The 20,604-nt window shown below is 41.7% G+C and overlaps 1 protein-coding gene across 1 annotated transcript in view; it reads left to right on the forward strand.

The window, feature by feature from the left end:
* The first annotated feature begins 1,364 nt into the window (after positions 1-1,364).
* Positions 1,365-20,604, forward strand: part of OPN5 (opsin 5) — a 203,033-nt gene continuing 183,793 nt past the window's right edge. Inside the window, exon 1 of the mRNA XM_082252505.1 lies at positions 1,365-1,641. The gene's annotated coding sequence lies outside the window, so the exon portion shown is untranslated. The remainder of the gene's footprint in view (positions 1,642-20,604) is intronic.

Below are 20,604 nucleotides of genomic sequence, written 5' to 3' on the forward strand. Positions count from 1 at the left end.
CCTCCCTCCTTTCTGTCTTCTCTTTTCTCTCTCACAAATCTTTGTCATTAACGTTTGTTATCAGTATAGCTGCCATTACTTTAATTTTGTATCCCATCATGCTGATTTTTTCATTCAGCTTATCGACACGCTTGATACTTTGTTCTTATCAATGTTGTTATTTTTTGTTAAAAATTGTACATCTCGACTGTTGTTAAAGTTATATATTCTGTACTGTTGAATTCTTTCAATAAAATTTATTTAAAAAAAAAAAGTCTGAAGAAAAAGTCACAAGGATATAGCCAAGTATAATTGATTATTTCTCCCTATTGATTATTAAAAATGTTATAGAGTGGGAAAGAGGGGGGTCCTCTTTAAATGTATAAATATTGCATATTTAAAAGGTATTTTTTGTGGTAAAGATTCAGCGCTGAATTTTGAGAAACAATATGTAGACATTTTTAAAAGGTGCACCCACAGTATGTATACAATAGATGTTCATCAGTCCATTGGGTTTTACTGGATATAATATATTTTTATATATATATATATATATATATATATATATATATATAAGAATCTATTCATAAATAATATTTTGCAAACACTATACAAGAAGTCCATGTATTGTTCTTTCATACATTCCTATACTTAATTGTTTAAATGTCCATGACCACGAAAAGTCTAATTCCAGATTAAACAGTCCCTAGCACATGTACATTACAATAAGTACAAATTTTCCAGAGTGAAGACTACATTCATCTGTAGATTTTCAGAATCATTCAGATAAGAAACAAGAAAAAATTTCTATCTTATGCCTTCAATTTGTCTCATCACTCCAGTCCAAACTAATTGTTGATGTGTCCTTATTATTGGAAAATTGAAGGAATATTTGAAAATCCAAAATTTCCAAACAAAATTCTAACCGCATATGTGGCCAGCCTTCCTTGTCTCACATTGCTTGAACACTTTTACAGCTGACACATATTGCTGATTGGTGATTAACACAATGACAACAGCTTTTTGTCATTGAGATTTAGTTAATAATTTGAGAATTATTTTTTTTTCATGTTTCCAATATTTTGTCCACTCTTTGTATAATGCATAAAATTATCCTAGCAGAAATGATTCTTCTTCTCTCTGCTGCGTTGGTTATGGAACATCACCATAATGTTCTGTGGTATCTTCTGTGCAGAACAGGTAGCAGGCGTCAGCGTCAGCGTCTGACAGCCCCCCTTGCTCCAGTCTGGGCTGCTGGTGTGTGAATAGTGTGTGTGTTCCCCTCCCAGCCTCACATCCGCCTAGTGATTGGCCCACACAGTGCTGGATACCCAGCAAACAATTACAAGTCCTCTTCCCTTAGGAGTCATTCTCCAGCACAGCACTGGAGTGCTCACATCTGTCTGGACGGAGTACTATATAAAGAGACAGTGCAGCTTGTGTGGACAAAGAAAATACAGACCTCTTCCAGCTCCAGAGAACTGATTATCACTACATCACATCTACAATTTTCAACAGACAGCATTGCGGAGCACTTGTGCTCCTCTCTACATGGGTGCAGGAGAACTGACAGTCCAAATTGCTTCTCTGATTAACAGACCAAGCGGAATGACGAGGAAGAATTCACTTATGTGGACCATGTGAAGCTGACACATCTTACAGGTAGAGTCCTTTTATTTTTAAACTTTAGTCATCCTGACTTTTTAGTTTAGAATGGATGCTGAGAGGTTAAATCACTCCCAGATTTTTTTTTATCTATTGGGGATTGTAGCAGTGATACCTCTGCTTCTGAATCCAGACCTCTGCACCCTTGTGAAAGCCATTACAGGCTCTCTTTTAGGTGTTTCAAATTAATTTTATGTTATTGTAATGCAGCAGAAGAAAATAGACTCTTCCTTTCCTAAGTGAAGGAGCAGAGACAGGTTCTAAACGACACTGCCACTGTTTGTGAATTGCTGATGAAGAGGGTTAGAATACAGCAGACATTCTCAGCCAAAGTTCCTCAAGAAGTTGATATGAGTTCCCTGCTATGTGTTCCCATCTGATGATGCCTGCACAGTTTTGGGGTTTATGCCACTTGGCAGAGCCAGTTGCAGGACACCAGCAATCTCTTTAGCTGTCTGTAAAGGGTGGCATTTTGACCACAACTCAAAGGAGGCATTCTTCCCACTGTCAACCAATGTAAAGGGGAATTCTTCCCACTGGTGACCAATGTAGGGGACATTCTTCACACAGACCACCAATGTAAGGGGCATTGTTCCCAATGGTTACCAATGTAAACGGCATTCTTCCCCCTGTCCACCACTGTAAGGTGCATTCTTCACACAGGCCACCAATGTAAAGTACATTTTTCCATCTGGCTACCAATGTAAAGTGGCATTCTTCCCACTGGCCATCAACATAAAGGGGCGGCATTTTTCCCTCTGGCCACCAATGTAAAGGGGCATTCTTCCCACTGGCCACCAATGTAAAGGACATTCTTCCCACTGGCCACCAATGTAAAGGGCATTCTTCCCACTGGCCACCAATGTAAAGGGCATTCTTCCCACTGGCCACCAATGTAAAGGGGAATTTTTTCCCACTGGCCACCAATGTAAAGGACATTCTTCCCACTGGCCACCAATGTAAAGGGCATTCTTCCCACTGGCCACCAATGTAAAGGGGAATTTTTTCCCATTGGTCACCAATGTAGGGGACATTCTTGACACAAACCACCAATGTAAGGGGCATGCTTCCCAATGGTCACCAATGTAAAGGGTCATTCTTCTCACTGGCCATCAATGTAAAAGGGCATTTTTCCCTCTGGCCACCTATGTAAAGGGGAATTTTTCCCACTGACGGCAAATGTAAGGGCCATTCATTCCCATTGGCCACCAATGTAAGGGGCATTCCTCATACTGGCCACCAATATAAGGGGCATTTATATCACTGACAAATAAACAGTTTTTTCAAAGGGTTCCCCAAGACTTAAAATATATATTTTAAGGGCTCCACCACTGTAAAGGTGTCAGTCTTCCTACTGACCACCAATGTAAGGGGCATTTTTCTCATTAACCACCAGTTAATTGTTTTTAGAAAGGATTTTTCAAGACCTGGAAATTATTTCAAGGGCTCCTCTGGGGTAAAACAAGGTTGAAAATGCTGGAATAAAATGTGGAGGCTACTGTGTGTCCTTTTAATAGCTATGTGACTGTGAAGGATCGTAATGTCAGTCAGAGCAGAGGATACAGCGTACAGTCAAAAGGGTTACTGATTTGTTACGAAAACATTTAATCGTAAAATAAGAAAACAAAACAGTTACTCCCCCCCATAGACGTGCAGTTAAGACCTGTGTATCTATATATAGACAGGATAATGACCCCCTTGGGGAGGAGAGATGCTTCTTGGCAGGAGGTAATCAGGGAACTCTGGTGGAAACATGTCACCTCTGGGGTCCCCCAAGAGATAAAAAACTTGGGGAGGTTTCTTCAGCTCACATCAAGAAGTTCTATCTCAGAGGAAATTGCATATTCAGTATGCTGAAGTGGTCTTTTATTTTTTTATTGACGTTTGAGTGTTTCGAAGATTTGTTCCCAGAAATTGCCCTGCTTTTTAGTATAGACCAAATGTTCCATAAAATCTCTTTTTATGTATGTGTTTTCCATTTCTTTGTCATACCTGAGCATAGCCTGAGCTTTATAGGTAAATTGTATCTATAGTCTTTGTCATAAACATGTTAAAGAGATAAGCTTGATTTAAATATTTGTATAGGTATACAAGTATATGTGATGGGGCCCCATAGCAAAAACATTAAGGCCCCTTCTGCCCTGAGAGTTTTTGGCCCTGAAACAGTTACATGTGTGCTATGAATATTTTTCTACAGTTTGTAAGTACATATATACATAGGAATAGTCATATTTGTTAGTTATAGGCCCATCATAGGCTCTAATTCTTGCTTTGAATTGGCTACACAATGGTTCTGGCTGATATCTCAACAGAAAGAATAAATGCACTAAGCCACTGTGAGTTCCCTCTGTTGGCTAATCTAAACAATATCCAAAACCTGGATGAGTAAGCTTAAATATAAAAAATCTAAGGAGGAAGAAAAAGGATGGGGTGGTATCTGCGGTATTCGAACATTGAATGCCAATGCGTAAATAAAAACATTTAAATTTTAATATTTAAAAAACTGTGTTTTCTTGATTAGGACCATGCAAAGACCCATTACAATCATGTATATATAGTTACATAGTTAGTCAGGTTGAAAAAAGACAAAAGTCCATCAGGTTCAACCAACAAAAAAAAAACAGTATTGAAAACCCAACCATACAATCCCATATACACAATCCTATACCCGCAGTTGATCCAGAGGAAGGCGAAAAAAAAAACAGCAAAGCATGATCCAATTTGCCACAGCAGGGGAAATAAATTCCTTCCTGATCCCCCAAGAGGCAATCGGATATTGCCTGGATCAACTTTACCTAAAAAAAATGTTTAGTACCCACTTACTGTATATTAAGTAGACCCAGGAAAGAATCCAGACCTTTTTTTTAAGCAATCTAGTGAGCTAGCCAGAACCACCTCTGGAGGGAGTCTATTCCACATTTTCACAGCTCTTACAGTGAAGAAACCTTTCCGTATTTGGAGATGAAATCTGTTTTCCTCTAGACGTAAAGAGTGCCCCATTGTCCTCTGTGTTGACCTCAAAGTGAACAACTCAACACCAAGTTCACTATATGGACCCCTTATGTGTTGATCATGTAGTTGTATAATAAACATCACAGATTATTTTATATATACTATTTTTAAGTCATCGCATTTCTCAGAACAACGCCCGCTTTTTCAAGGATGCTTATGCCATCCTGGTGATAGGAATAACCTAAAAAGCAAACATGTCATATAAGCCTAAAAAAAATATAAAAGTCACATTAAGATAAGCTTTGAAGAGAATCTGTGTTTTGCCCATGCAGGTACACTTTAATGCAGACCTCCACACACACATAAAAATACGTTCTATTTGCTCCACCACCACTCAGATCAGATGTCTAAAATGAAAGGAAAACCATGTGTGTATGGGATGCACAAGGCTATGGAACCCCCTGTGTCACAGCGTTGGTTAGCCCAGTGCGGTCATGTAGAGTGAATGAGTTGGAAGTACCAGGTATATATCCTTTGGATCCTGGCACTGAACAGAGAAGTAGAAGAATGAAGAAAAGGTTGCTGAGAAAAGAGGGATAAAGCAAACCTGATGTTTGCCCTAAACCCACCAAACACAGGTTTAAAAATGACAAAATAAACTCAGAATATGCACTCAGTAAAAATAAACTATGCATTCCCTATAGTATTTATTAAGAAACAGAATTTAAAAAAATGCAGAATTTACATTCTATTCCAGAAATATGTCATCATTGAATATATAGCTCTACATTCTTCTCCAAGCTAGAATGACTTTTTCCAAGTTTAGATAAAGCAGCATAGCAGTAAAAAGGTTCTGAGAATTATTTTTTTAAAAAAAGCTTATTCATGGCGTTTTTGTCATAGATTTGATACACACCGTGGCGTATATTTATAAAAAGTTTATAAAAATAAAACATTTGCATTGCTGTTTATCCATCAAAACTGCATGTGAACTGTGGACTGTGCAGATGGGGCAAAATCGAATGTTCTCAGGCTATATTATCTACAGATTGAATGTGTGAATGCAGAAAATGCTGCATTATGGCCACTAGATGGTGGCGAGGAACATAGCTATTTCCTATGATAGCGCCATCAAGTGGCCAAAATTCGGTCTTTTCCCTATTTATACATCCATGGTCTTCAGAGGATAAAGCCTGCGAATATTTTTGGTTTTGTCCCATTCGCACAGAACTAATTTAAATACAGGTTTGATGTATGAACAGCCTTGCAACTTTTTTTATAACTACATTCCTTTGTGATGTGTGTAAAAGAAAATACAGTGAAATATTCCTGAAAAGGGCTTATGGCTGATGGTTGCTGTAGCACTGTTGGCTGGGAACCAGTATCCACACAAAAGCAAACATATTTTGCCAGCACCCCACACATCTTCCAACTGGTGACAACATTTTATTAGAGGGATCAAAACGCAAAAACTGTGATGTTTTGGGGCCACGTGATGATCAATGCGTGACCCCCGAAACTTTGCAATTTTGTGCTGTGATGTGATCGATCTAATAAATATTCGGATGCCATCCAGGTGTATTAGCAATATACGCTTTAATCATGTTTAAAAACAAAGCCAATCATTTGAGCCTAATTTACAACACATGCATAGCACAATGGCACAACCAACCCCTAAAGACAGTGTGAACAGTTTCCAGCATGATGAAAAATCTATAGTGGCTGATATTCAGTTACCTTTTTCATCACACATCTGCTGCACGGAAAGTCACAGAGGCCGGTGGAATATTGTTTAGTCACTTATAAGATCTATCACCAGAGTGGCCATAACTACCAATAATTACCAGTCCCAGGGAGCATTGTCTTTTATGTCCCCTGAGATCTTGCTGAATTTTCTTCCTTATTGTAAAATCCACATTTTTGGGATCTTTTCTGTTTGTCCTATCTTAGATTTCCTGATGCATATAATAAAGAGGGTGGATTTAGATGCCAAAATAAAATGTGTTTACACAGGCTATATGGTGGCTTACCCTGTTTAGTCAAGTAGTGTCCCTGGAAATAATATTAGCATGCAAACGGCTGAGCTGACTCACGTGCTGCGAGCGAATATTAGTTCAGTTTGACCTCTCTTGCTTTAGCAGCCAAAATTTTTCTGCTTTATAAACCGGTCCTCACTAATTACCCATCCCTGCCTTCGTTCATGAACTGAGCCGTCTTGTGTAATTGTGGACGGGCAGCCCTCTTGTGTAACATGGATACAGCATCCAGTGACGGAGAGTTCCTGTCCGCTCCAATCTCCAGAGATGGTTTTGAGCTGAATATCAATGCGCTTATTACATATGTCATGACCATAGTGTGTTCTGCTCTGGGCTCAGCTCCCTTGAGATATACATTGATTGATTGATGATGTATTTTAAGTAACCTGTCGGCAAAACAAAAACTAGTAAGGAGGGGGGGATTGAGAGGCACTTCACAGTTCTAGAATATACCATTGCTTTATTCTTCGGCCGTCCATATAGCCCCAAATCCAATGCACGTGCCGTTATGTGAATGCCAAGTCAAAGCTCTGGCATGGCTCCTGCATTTTTTTTTTTTGTAAAATTCTTTTTATTGAAGTTTTTACACAAGCAAGACATACAAAATACAGTAACAAAAAAAAAAAAAAAACAATGGACTAGCTCACCCCAACATGGGGGAGTCACACACAAACAGTGAAACAGTAAACCCCCCCCCTCCCCCCACCCTGGCAACCCAACCTCCAAATACAACCGGACTCCTTCTGGAATAGTCAGGATAATGGGACCCAGAACGACTGAACCCAGGCGCACCAACGTCCAGTCGTCTCGGCTCCCAGCTCACACAAAAAAGAAAAAAGAAAACATCACTCAATTAGGTGGATAATATCAAGGTAGATTACAAACGCCATCTACCGCACAGTATCAGAAGACTCTACCCAAGCCCTCCACACTTTCTCGAACTTCTTTGGGCACCCTCTGGACAAATATGTCGCTTTATAAAGGGGTAGCACGGCATTCACCAGTCCTTTCCAGTACAACAAGGAAGGCGGAGCTACCTTCTTCCAGTGTAATAATATGGCCTTTTTGGCATAGAATAACAATATAGTCAGAAGGGTTCTATGTGCCACCGAGGGAACCACCTCCTCCACCAAACCCAATAGGCAAACGCTCGGGGTCAGCGGGACCGCAGTCATCAGCACCCCCCCTAAACAGGTGGTAACTTTCGACCAGTAGTGCTGAATCAGCGGGCAATCCCAGAAAATATGGGATGCATCCGCCGGAGAGGCAGAGCATCGCCAGCATTCAGCGGAGGATGTGGGGTAAATTTTAACTAGGCGAGCAGGAGTGTAATATATTCTATGAAGAAACTTAAACTGGATAAGTTTGTCCCTGGCAGCAATTAGATGTTTGAAGGGTTCAACCCACATATCATCCCAGTCCTCCCCCTGGAGCCCAGGAATTTCAGTGGTCCAACGCTCCCTACACTTCACAATACACGGTGGAGTCAGTTTGAATAGATCTTTGTAAACAGAAGATAAGGTTTTGGTAAGGTCAGGATTAGTCAGCATTAATTCTAGGTCAGAAGGTACCGGTTCAATCTTGGTGTCAGTAAATTGACATTGAAAGGCATGACGCAGCTGTAGATATCTAAAAAAAAATGAGTAGAGGGCAAGTCATGTCTAGTGCGTAGGTTGTCAAATGATAGCAAATCCCCCTCCGTCATTATGTCCCCTAGCGTCTTCACCCCCACTGTAGCCCACACCATAGGGTCAGGTAAGCGGTAAAAATGAGGGAGTTTTGGATTCATCCAAAGGGGAGTAGATGGGGAAAGTCCAATGTAGCTGGGGCAGGCTAGTCGTACAGTCTGGCCCCATGCCCTAATGGTAGCCCTCATGGATGCTGTCAGCGGGAGGTCCGAGCCCACCCCCCTGTACAGAGCCAGACGGAGACTTTCATATGATCCCAGATGTGCTGCCTCCAAGACCGTAGCCGAGTCCTCCTCGTCCGCCCTCAGCCAGCGCCTCGCAAACACCATTTGCCCAGCCAGGTAATATTTACGCCAATCCGGGAGAGCCAGACCCCCGCTACCCCAAGGCTCCTGCAGGGCCCGAAGGCCAATCCTGGGAACCCCAGGGGACCAAAGGAAGGAGCTAATAATACTATCCAATATGCCAAAAAATGTTTTCGGAACCCACAGTGGGGAGTGGCGCAAAAAATATAGAACCACAGGGAGAAATTTCATTTTGAGGAGGGCTATTCTACCCAGTAGGGAAAGCGGAATCCTCTTCCACACCTGCACCAGGCGCTGGAGCCTAGGAAGGAGTGGGAGGAGATTCAGGTCGTAATAATCCTTCGGGTGTCTAGTTACCCGGACCCCCAGGTAGGTAAGGGTGTCAACCCAACCAGGGAAAGGGCCATCTCCAATCAGTGTACCAGTCACACCTGTCACAGATAGCATCGAGGACTTCCCCCAATTCTCCCGGAGTCCCGAATACTTGCCAAAGTCATCCAGGATCTGCAAGACAGCTTGTAAGGAGGGACCAGGATCATTAAGGAAAAGGAGCATGTCATCAGCGTATAACGCCACACTCTCTTTTATGGAGCCTACTCTAACCGCCTCGAAGCCTTGGGAGGAGCGCAATGCAATGGCCACAGGTTCAATGGTAAGTGCAAAAAGGAAGGGTGACAGGGGGCAATGGCTCCTGCATTTTATAACGCAATGTGGTTTGTTCTCAGGAGGTCATTGGGGTGCCTATATTACCTGGGGGGTTGCTAGACTCCTCAAAGACCTGTGGACACCTAGACAAAATTGTTGTACAGCTTTTACTATAACAATGAGAAGTAGCTGAAGCTATTTGGTCCCTATGCCATCTCTTCTTTCTCTTGCCTCCTTTGATTTTTCTGTATTGCTTCTTTTAGGGATATTTCCCCTTACTGCTGAAATCCCTTGAAGCAGAATAAGACCTCCGCAACAATTATTTTCAATTGGGTCCCAGGAATTGTTAGCCAAACTATACTAGTAGTATGCACAGCAGACTTTCCTGGCTGGTGATCACCTCCAGTGCTGTGTGTCGGTCACAAGCACGGCCATCTTGTCCTGGTCTATCTTCTGGTTTCCCACTCTACAGCCGCTTGGATGGTCGGGTCGCAATGATGTCACTTTTGCACATGTGCATGGTAATGACATCATCATAATATCAGGGGTCTCCAAACTGTAACCCGCGGGCCGCATGTGGCCCTTTGCTTGCTTTTATTTTGCCCTTAGGGAACTATTCCTTCCACTAATATGAGGCACTGTTCCTCCCACTGACACCAACAATGGGGTACTATTCCTCTCACTGACACCAGAGATGAGGAACTCATTTTGCCACGGATACCAATTGGGGCACTATTCCTCCCACTGACACCAATGGTGCAATTTTTTTTACTCCCACTGACCACCAAGCCTATGGCATTGTTGTTTACTCCAGTGTTTCTCAACATTATTTCAGTCAAGGCACCCGGTAAAATTATATACAGTCTCAAGGCACCCTTTAAAACTATGGACAGTTTAGAGGCACCCCATTCTAAAATGTAAAAAGGATTCTAATAGCTTTACGCAATGCAGCAACATCCACATGTAGGACACCCAACATTGATTTATTCTTTCAAAGCTCTTCAAAGTTCTTTTTTGAACACTGGAACTGACTAGTATTCCAATGTTTCTCTTCTCCATCGGTCAACTAATGTCACCCCAGTGCTGAGGGAGAGGAGCAGAGGAGGGTCACACAAGGATGGTGTGGAGGCAACAGACATCCTCTTTTGTTTTAACTGATGACATGATTGGTTGTTAGGATGCCAGTGTCTAGAAAAGTTGTAATGGTGCACAATAAAAACCCATGGCTTTGTGTAACTAAAAGGCAGGCTTGATCCACTTGGTTGCTTTTACACAATTTTTGAACAATTTTTAGGCATTTTACCAAGGCACCCCCTGAAGCAACCTCAAGGCACCCTGTTTGAAAAAGGCTGGTTTACTCTCATCGTTGCAAGGGCATTTTCTACTCCCACTGGCCACCCGGTTCAGGAGACCCCTGAATCTGGCAGCATTTTTTTAGGTTTAATTCCACCACAGCCCCTTAAAATGGTAGCAAACCACGGCTTGCCCAAAAAAATTAAAAAATACCCTGCAAAGGTATTGCATATTATCACATTATGAAATACTGACCTTAGTCACCACTGACAGGGCTTCCATCTTCCTCTGTTCTTCCTCCTGGGGTTATGGGCTCCAGCTGTATGAGTGGCTGGGGCCATGATGACGTCACTCACACGCATGCAGGTGCGTCCAGTGGGAATATCTCCTAAACACTGCAAGTTTAGGAGATATTCAATGTACCTACAGGTAAGCCATATTATAAGCTTACCTATAGGTACAAGTCCAAAGAATTACTTTACTACCATCTTAACCACTTTACGTCTGCTCACATTGCTGCTACTGCAGCAATTTGGCTCGTTATCGTCCAGCGACGTAGACCTATGTCGCTGGACTCCTCCCCTTGTGGGCGGCGCGCGCACGCCGCCGGAGGCTTGCTCCCGCTGTATTCAGTTACAGCGGGAGTCGGGCCAGGCGAGGAGTGGCGGTGATCACCGCTGCTCTTCCCCGATCGTCGGGGATCGAGTGTGTTTACACAAGCGGGCAGATCTCCTAAGTGGCAGGCAGGGTCGGATTGCAGGATTCAGCATAGCTGAACCTGCGATCTGTGCCTGTGTCACATAGTCCCCTCCCCCCACACACGTTAGTAAGCACCAGGCATACATTAACCCCTTGATCACCAATAAAAATTAACCCCTTCCGTTCCAGTGTTATTTTTACAGTAACAGTGCATATTTATAGCACTGATTACTGTAGTAATGTCACTGGTACCCCCAAAAGTGTCAAAAATGTCAGTCAAGGGTCCGATCTGTCCGCCGCAATGTCGCAGTCCCGAAAAAAAAAAAAAAATCACAGATCGCCGCCATTACTAGTTAAAAAAAAAAAAACAATAAAAATGATATAAATTTCCCGTAGTTAGTAGCTGTGATAACTTTTGCGCAAACCAATCAAAATACGCTTATTGTGATTTTTTTTACCAAAAATATGTACCAGAAAACAAATTGGCAAAAAAAGTTAAAAAATTTTGATTTTTACATATTTTTTGGGGGGGAATTTCATATAAAAAAAATGTGAAAATGTTATTTTTTCAAAATTGTCGCACTTTTTTGTATATAGTGCAAAAAGTAAAAATCGCACAGGTGATCAAATACCACCAAAAGAAAGCTCTATTTGTGGGGAAAAAAGGACATAAATTAATTTGGGTATAGCATCGCACGACCGCGCAATTGTCCGTTAAAGTAATGCAGTGCCGAATTGCAAAATATGGCCTGGTCAGGAAGGGGGTAAAATCTTCCAGTCTTAAAGCGGTTAAAAATACGCTCATTGAGAATTTTTTTGTCAAAGACATGTAGCTAAATACATTTTGGCCTAAATATATGACAAAAATTGAATATATTGGATATTTTTTAACTGTCAAATAGAAAAATATTGTTATTTTTTCAAAATTATCGCAAAAAATGAAAAGCGCACAGGTGATCAAATACCACCAAAAGAAAGCTCTGTTTGTGGGAAAAAAAGGACGTAAATTTCGTTTGGGTACGGCGTTGCATGACCGAGCAATTGTCAGTTAAAGTCGCACAGTGCCGAATCGCAAAAAGTGGCCTGGACGTAAGACAGCAAAATCCTCCGGTGGTAAAGTGGTTAATGGCCAGGGCAATATTTAAATTTTCTTACTATAAAATGAATTAGAACCATAATATATTTTCTGGAAGCAGAGGCCCTGGAAAATAAAATGGTGGCAGTTGCAAACTTATATTTTAGGGAAAAAAATACAATCAAGTACATTTTTGTGTACGCAAACAAAAAATAATACACATTTTTTAAATTTTTTTGTAAAATATAAAAGTCGACATTGTGTCAATTATATAGATACCAAACATATCAAAAACTCTGGGGTGCAAAATTTTTAAACATTTATTATATTGCAGCTTACCAATTCCTAGATGTGATGGCTGCATTGGTTTCCTTTTTTAAGCTTTCTTTCTTCTATTTTCATCTGGTAAACGAGCCAGCAAGTCTGTCGTTTTTAACAACACAAGCTCTCCAGCAGAATAAGTCAGTTTATGGATGATGATGATGGGGGAGGGGAAATGCACGTGTGTATTGGCATGTCTATGCGCATACGTGCATAAAATACTAACTGATCTGTATGCATTGCTAGTTTACATGCCTGTGAGGACAGGTGCATTAAAAACAATGGGCTGCATTTAGATCAGATGTAAAAATAAATGCCTAAATGCCTAAAAATGTGGCATTTTTGCCATCTGTGTGCAAGAGTCATGTATTTTTTTGCGCAGGAAGCACCATTGCTCTTTATGTATAGAAGAGTGTATTTGCAGTAGATGGATTTGTTATCATATGTTGGGATAAAGTATAGGGTTTATGGATTATCCGCAAGCACTTTATAAGGATTAGGTTAAATGAATGTTTTATTAGAAGCACTTTAAAACTGTATATACATTTAGGAGATGGTGTGGCACATTGTACAATAAGTAGATTTTTTGCAGCGCCGCATTTAAGCCCCGTTCACACTGAAACCAACCTTGAAATAGTTTTACCTCCCTTGAAGTCACACAATTTCAATGCCGCAGGTCAGTGCGATTTCAGGTGCGACTTGGCTGACATCTGTGCAACTTCATGCACAGATGTAAATGCAAGTCACACCTAAAAAGCACAAAAAATAGTGCAGGAACTTTTTTTTTTTTTCAAATCGGTGCTACACCGCAATGTCAGAGTCACACTAATTTGAATAGTTCCATTGCAGAAAATAGGGTGCGACTTGTCATGCAATTTGGACCTATCACTGGTGTGAACGGGGGCTAAGTCTGGTTAATATTGATAGGTGGGGTGTGAATTACAGAGGATTGCTGGCTGGCTGAGAGTGTAATGGTTTATTGGAATAGTAGCGCTGGAGGTTTCTAATACCTTTATTCCCAGATAGGAGTAAAAACCCAACAGGGGTTCTAATCCTTCTGTAAATTATTAGCTTGAGTTTTCTTTTGGGAAACAGTTACATTTGGGAGTTTAACCCCCTCTTTAATTCTCCAACATCCACCAAAAATTCAAATATTAATAATGGGTGGATTGACCCTTTATTATATACATACTATTCAAGTGTTAATATGGCTGTCAATGAATTAATGTTTAACTTAATTATATTATAATGCACCATATAGAGGACTGTGATGGGCTGACCAATAGCAGCCAGTCAGGTAGAAGTGTTCATTTTGTTACTAGATCCGGAAGCAGAATGGAATGTGGCTGCTAATGGGCAATTACATTTAAGCAAGCTCATGTGATTCGTGTGTTTGTGGTATCATTTTTCTGCTAATTATATCTGTTGTTGGTGTCTGTAAAGGCACAAAAATGGTCATTTTGTGCATAAATATTGATGATTTGTGTATTTTTGAAATGATGGGTGTGTAGCATTGACGACTGAGCTAGAAAGGTATTCCTCTTTTCCAGTGTATAGTATGTAAACCCAGAATCAGTTTTCCAGCATTTAGCAACGTGTCTCACTATGCACAGTTTGCTTAACCACTTCCCGACTGCCCTATAGCAAATTTATTGTTACAGGGTGGCTGTTCTGTGCAGAATCACAGAAACATATATATATATACACACATGATTCTGCACTTTTGGGTAGGGACACACGTTATCAGCGGTTGCCGGCCAGTAAATGACTGCCGGCACCCACTGATTGGCGAGGAGACATGCTTGATGGAGCCCTGCATATGTAAACAATGCAGAGCTCTGTCCTGTCAGTGGGGATGTGCTGGAATTTGTTGCCCTGCAAAGAAGGGAATAAGATCCAGCACATCCCCTAGTAAAAAAAAAAAACACACTATGTACACAAAAACGTTGATTAGGCACACAGTTAACCCTTTGATTGCCCCAGATGTTTAGCCCCTTCCCAGCCAGTGTCATTAGTACAGTGACAGCACATATTTTTAGAACTGATCACTGTATTAGTGTCACTGGTTCCCACAAAGTGTCTGAAGTGTCAGTTAGTGTCAGATTGTCCACCGCAATATCGCAGTCCCGCTATCAGTCGCTGATCGCCACCATTACTAGTATAAAATAGATAAATAAAGAAAGAAAACAAAATTACAGTATACAGTATATATATATACATGATTCTGCACTTTTGGGCGGATGCTGGCCTATCGATGACTGCCAGCACCCATTGATTGGCGAGGAGACAGGCTTGATGGAGCTCAGCATATGTAAACAATTCAGAGCTCTGTCCTATCAGTGGAGATGTGCTGGAATGTGTTGCCCTGCAAAGAAGGGAATAAGATCCAGCACATTTAAAAAATAAATAAATAAAGAAAATAAAATTTACAGTATATATACCGTAGTTTGTAGACACTTGAAATTTTGCGCAAGCCAATCAGTAAATGCTTATTGAGATTATTTTTAGCCAACAATATGTAACAAAATACATATTGGCCTAAATTGATGAAGACATTTGTTTTTTATAAGAAAAAAAAAATTACTGGATATGTTTTATAGCAGAAAGTAATAAATATTGTTTTTTTTTTTCCCCCAAAATTGTCAGTCTTTGTTTATAGTGCAAAAAAAACCAAACAAAAAAAAACGCAGTGCTGATCAAATACCACCAAAAAGAGAGCTCTATTTGTGCGAAAAAATGACATGAATTAAATTGATGTACAGCATTGCATGACCGCACAATTGTCAGTTAAAGTAACACAGTGCTGGATAGAAAAAAATGGCCTGGTCATGAAGGGGGGTAAATCTCCTGGAGGTCAAGTTGTTAAGTAATTTTTTTTAGGAATCTGTTGTAAAGTTTCCTACCTTGAGATCCTGCCAGTAACAGAATTTCCCGATGCAAGCTGATAAATCTAAAGCTGGCAGTATACTGATTGATTTTTTTTCCATTTAGCCTGATTAGATGCAGCTGCATGTTCAACCAACATTTGTCCACTCTTCTGATTTCTCCATCAAATAATGACAGGAGGGAGGGCTACCCACTAAACAAACTTTGGCTAGCTCATCAGGAACTGGATGACATTTGCACAGTATGGCCAACTTTAATAACAGCCTCCCAATTTTCAGAAACTTTGTCAGCCTGCCATGTATGCTACTTCAATGTTCTAGGCCAGGGGTCTCCAAACGGCAGCCCAGGGGCCAAACGTGGCCCTTTGCCTATATTTGGCCCTAGGGGCACAATTCCTCTGACTGACACCAATGATGAGCCATCATTCCTCCCACTAACACCATCCATGGGGCACTATTCCTCCAACTTTCACCAATGATGGGGCACTATTCCTCTAACTTTCACCAATGATGGGGCACTATTCCTCCAACTCACACCAATGATGGGACACTATTCCTCCAACTTTCACCAGTGATGGGACATTATTCCTCCAACTGACACCAATGATGGGACACTTTTCCTCCAACTGATACCAATGATGGGGCACTATTCCTCCAACTGACACCAGTGATGGGACACTATTCCTCCAACAGACACCAATAATGGGGCACTATTCTTCTAACTGACACCAATGATGGGGCACTATTCCTCTAACTGACACCAATGATGGGGCACAATCCCTCCAACTCATACCAACAAAAGGGCACACTTCCTCTCATTAACCACTTGCCGACTGCCGCACGACTATATACTGCGGCAGTCAGCCCCCTACAGGCAAAGTGACATACCGGTACGTCGCTCCCGCCCCCGCTCGTTCCCTGCCATCCCCGTGCGTGTGACCGGTGGCTCCGATGTCCGCCGGCCACTCATGATCTCCCTCAGGAGAGGGAGAAAGACAGACGGCTGATGTAAACACAGCCGTCTGTCATTCTCCCTTAGATCATCACAAAGGCTATGCGATCCTGCTATGTAGGATCGTATGTCTCTGTGATTATCTAACAAGCCAGGCCCCCTGACAGTTAGAATCACACCCCTAGGGACACACTTAACCCCTTGATCACCAATAAAGTTAACCCCTTCCCTGCCAGTGTCATTTTGACAGTAACAGTGCATATTTATAGCACTGATTACTGTAGTAATGTCACTGGTACTCGCAAAAGTGTCAAAAATGTCAGTCAGGGGTCCGATCTGTCTGCCGCAATGTCGCAGTCCTGCAAAAAAAAAAATCACAGATCGCTGCCATTACTAGTTAAAAAAAAAAAACAATAAAAATGACTTAAATCTTTCTTGTAGTTAGTAAACTCAATAACTTTTGCGCAAACCAATCAAAATACACTTATTGCGATTTTTTTAAAAATATGTAGCAGAAAACAAATTGGCCTAAAATGTTAAAAAATTTTGATTTTTACATTTTTTTTGAGAATTTTATATAAAAAATGTGAAAAATATTGTTATTTTTCAAAATTGTCGCTCTTTTTTTGTTTATAGCGCAAAACCTAAAAATCGCACCGGGGATCAAATACCACCAAAAGAAAGCTCTGTTTGTGGGAAAAAAAGGACGTCAATTTCATTTTGGTACAGCGTCGCACGACCGCACAATTGTCCGTTAAAGTCACTCAGTGCCGAATCACAAAATAGGGCCTGGTCTTTGAGCAGCCAAATCCTTCAGGGCTTAAGCGGTTAAAACCAATGATGGTTCATGGTTTACTCCCATTAGCTACAGTCTGCCCCCCCCTAAAGCATGAAGGACAGTAAACTGTCCCTTTTGCTTCGAAAAATTGGAGACTCTTGTTCTAGGCCATCCCAAAGGTGTTCATCCAGTTTGGGTCAAGGCTCTGTGTAGAGCCATTTGAGTCCCTCCACACCAGACTCATCAAACTATGTCTTTATGGAGCAAGCTTTGTTTACAGGAGCACAGTCATGCTGGAACAGAAAACTTAGAACATCATGCTACATCCACCCCAAACCAGGGGACACCCTACGGTCATAAAACTGCTCCTCCATACATACAGTACAGTGAACGAGTGTGGTCAGCCTAGAAGAGGAAGGGTGTCACTAAAGGATGCAAAGTGTGTTACTGGCAGGTGCAAATAAAGCAAATAAAATACCTGAAACAAGAAAACGAATGCAGCCACCACATTTAAAAACTGGTGAGCTGTATAGGAACTATATTGGATATATAGATTTATCCAATACTTATTGCTGGCTATTCCACAGATGGTAACAATCTATTGTTCCAGTCATCCCTAAACACCTGGAGCCTGGAAGAGAACCTAAAAATAATCCCTTGAAAACATACAAATTCCATGAAGAATCTATTTCCATTTCCCACTGAAACAATCTGGATACACTTTACAATATACACATTTGTAGAAGAAAATGAAGTAGGGGGGAAAGAGTCCCTACAAAAGATGGCATTGAATGCGGCCTCAAACTGTTATTGCAAAAAAACTTTATTAAGGACTATAGTAAAAAATTTATATATATATATATTTTTTTTTAGTAAAAAATATATATGAACATAACGCCTCCACCTGTCACTAAGAATAGCAACATTGTTATCATTAAAACCAACAAAGAGTCTGGACTCAAAAGCAAAACAAAATCACCAAAATAGCAAATAACAGGTCATGTATGCTCGTAATTCACCAACCATATTACCCAGCTCCAGTGAAGAGCATTATACACATACAAAGGTACTATAGAGCAATACTATGTGGTGAGTGAGCAATGGGCACAACTCCAGGCATATCAAATAGAAAGTGAGAAATCTGATCCTTATTAATTGGCCATGGAGATGTATATTGCTAAGATACATAAGGTGGTTATTAGAGCAAACCATGAGTCATGGTAAAATTTGTGAGACACAGATAATCATGGAATCTTGGAATAGTTAATCCTTCTGTTTGCCGCATGGGATCACTAAAGGTCTGGGTGTGAACACGCAGGCTAAGAAAAGGTCATAATCGAACCAAGTTCATAATCCAGATATCAAGATAGAAAAAGTACTGATCAGCCAGACAAAGTTAGTAGATTGTTTGAGGTGTTGTTACTGCCTATGCATGAATATTCAATATAGCAACAACATGAATATTAGAAATACCAGCAGTGATCATATCAATTAGTCCATCAATCTACAGCATGTTCCCTCGGCATTAGCATGCAAAGTACTAAATCAGACATGTGCTGGTCACTGCATTGAAGGGGGCATGTACGCTGGTTACTGCATTGAAAGGGGGCATGTATGCTGGTCACTGCATTGAAGGGGGCATGTACGCTGGTCACTGCATTGAAAGGGGGCATGTACGCTGGTCACTGCATTGAAGGGGGTATGTATGCTGGTCACTGCATTGAAAGGGGGCATGTATGTTGGTCACTGCATTAAAGGGGGCATGTATGCTGGTCACTGCATTGAAAGGGGCATGTACGCTGGTCACTAAAATTGAAAGGGGGCATGTATGCTGGTCACTGCATTGAAGGGGGCATGTATGCTGGTCACTGCATTGAAAGGGGCATGTACGCTGGTCACTGCATTGAAAGGGGGCATGTATGCTGGTCACTGCATTGAAGGGGGCATGTACGCTGGTCACTGCATTGAAAGGGGCATGTACGCTGGTCAGTGCATTGAAAGGGGGCATGTACGCTGGTCACTGCATTGAAGGGGGCATGTATGCTGGTCACTGCATTGTAAGGGGGCACGTATGCTGGTCACTGCATTGAAAGGGGGCATGTACGCTGGTCACTGCATTGAAAGGGGGCATGTACGCTGGTCACTGCATTGAAAGGGGGCATGTACGCTGGTCACTGCATTGAAAGGGGGCACGCTGGTCACTGTGCATTGAAAGGGGGCACGGCACGCTGGTCTCTCTGCATTGAAAGGGGGCAACCTGGTCTCTCTGCATTGAAAGGGGGCACGCTGGTCTCTCTGCATTGAAAGGGGGCACGCTGGTCACTCTGCATTGAAAGAGGGCACACTATACCTTATTTACTGAAGGCCCTTTTCACACTTTTGCGACCTCAAAGTCACGCAATTTTTTACAGCGTTTCTTGCCGCAAAGCAATGCCGCCACTGTTCCACATGTCTTAGGTTTGTTGCTGTATTAGGCTGAAGCACCCAGCCAGCTCTAGAACCTCCCCGCACACTGTAGGTGGCTCAGAATCTCTTACTTGCAGGGAGATCATCCATTGGGGGTGTCATGTTCAGCACGGCACCTGCATCCCCCTTGTCCCCTTCCTACACACAGTAAGAGCTGCTCAGGAGATCAGATCTTTGGGAGCCATTGGGAGACAAGCTGTCACTTGTAAACCCAGAAGCCGGATTTCTGCGTTTACAAGTGATAGTGGTGAGCGGGGAGCAGAGGGCCTGAGCCAGAGGTGGTAGAACCGAGTTCCACCAAGTTCCAGCTGAAAAAAAGCTCTGCTGGTACACAATAGTTAAATATAGCCTGTTGGATCCCTGAGCAGGAATCATGTCATAAAGTCCAGACTGCAACAGATTCCAACAACATTGGCATGTTTAGAGCCCGCTCACCTATGCATCGTTCTGTCAAATGAAACTGTTGTCTTGAGGAAGCCTGCAGTCACAGAAAAAGAAAAAAAACACGTTGACTGTAACTACAACTTTACAGATACTGTAAAAGCTCTGACAGCTGGCAATCGGAGGCACTTTACTGCATATGTGGGGGCCTGCTGGCAGGAACAAATGGAGATGGTCCTACCACTGAGTAACTAGGAATCCACTGCCTGGCTGGTGTGCCCCACTGCACACAACTGCACCATGAATATTCATGTGATGGGACTCCAACCAGCTCAACAGTGAGTTTATGCATTCATCTTGGAGCATATCACAGTGTGGGACTTTCACCTTTTCCCACTGGGGAGCTTATTATATTGAAGGAATGGGTATCATTGTTTGAAGTCTATGACAAGTGTGTTTCCTGGATCACCTAATGGGCAAGATC

The sequence above is a fragment of the Pelophylax lessonae genome, assembly GCF_965119305.1.
Source record: "Pelophylax lessonae genome assembly, chromosome: 3".
Taxonomy (NCBI): Eukaryota; Metazoa; Chordata; class Amphibia; order Anura; family Ranidae; genus Pelophylax; species Pelophylax lessonae.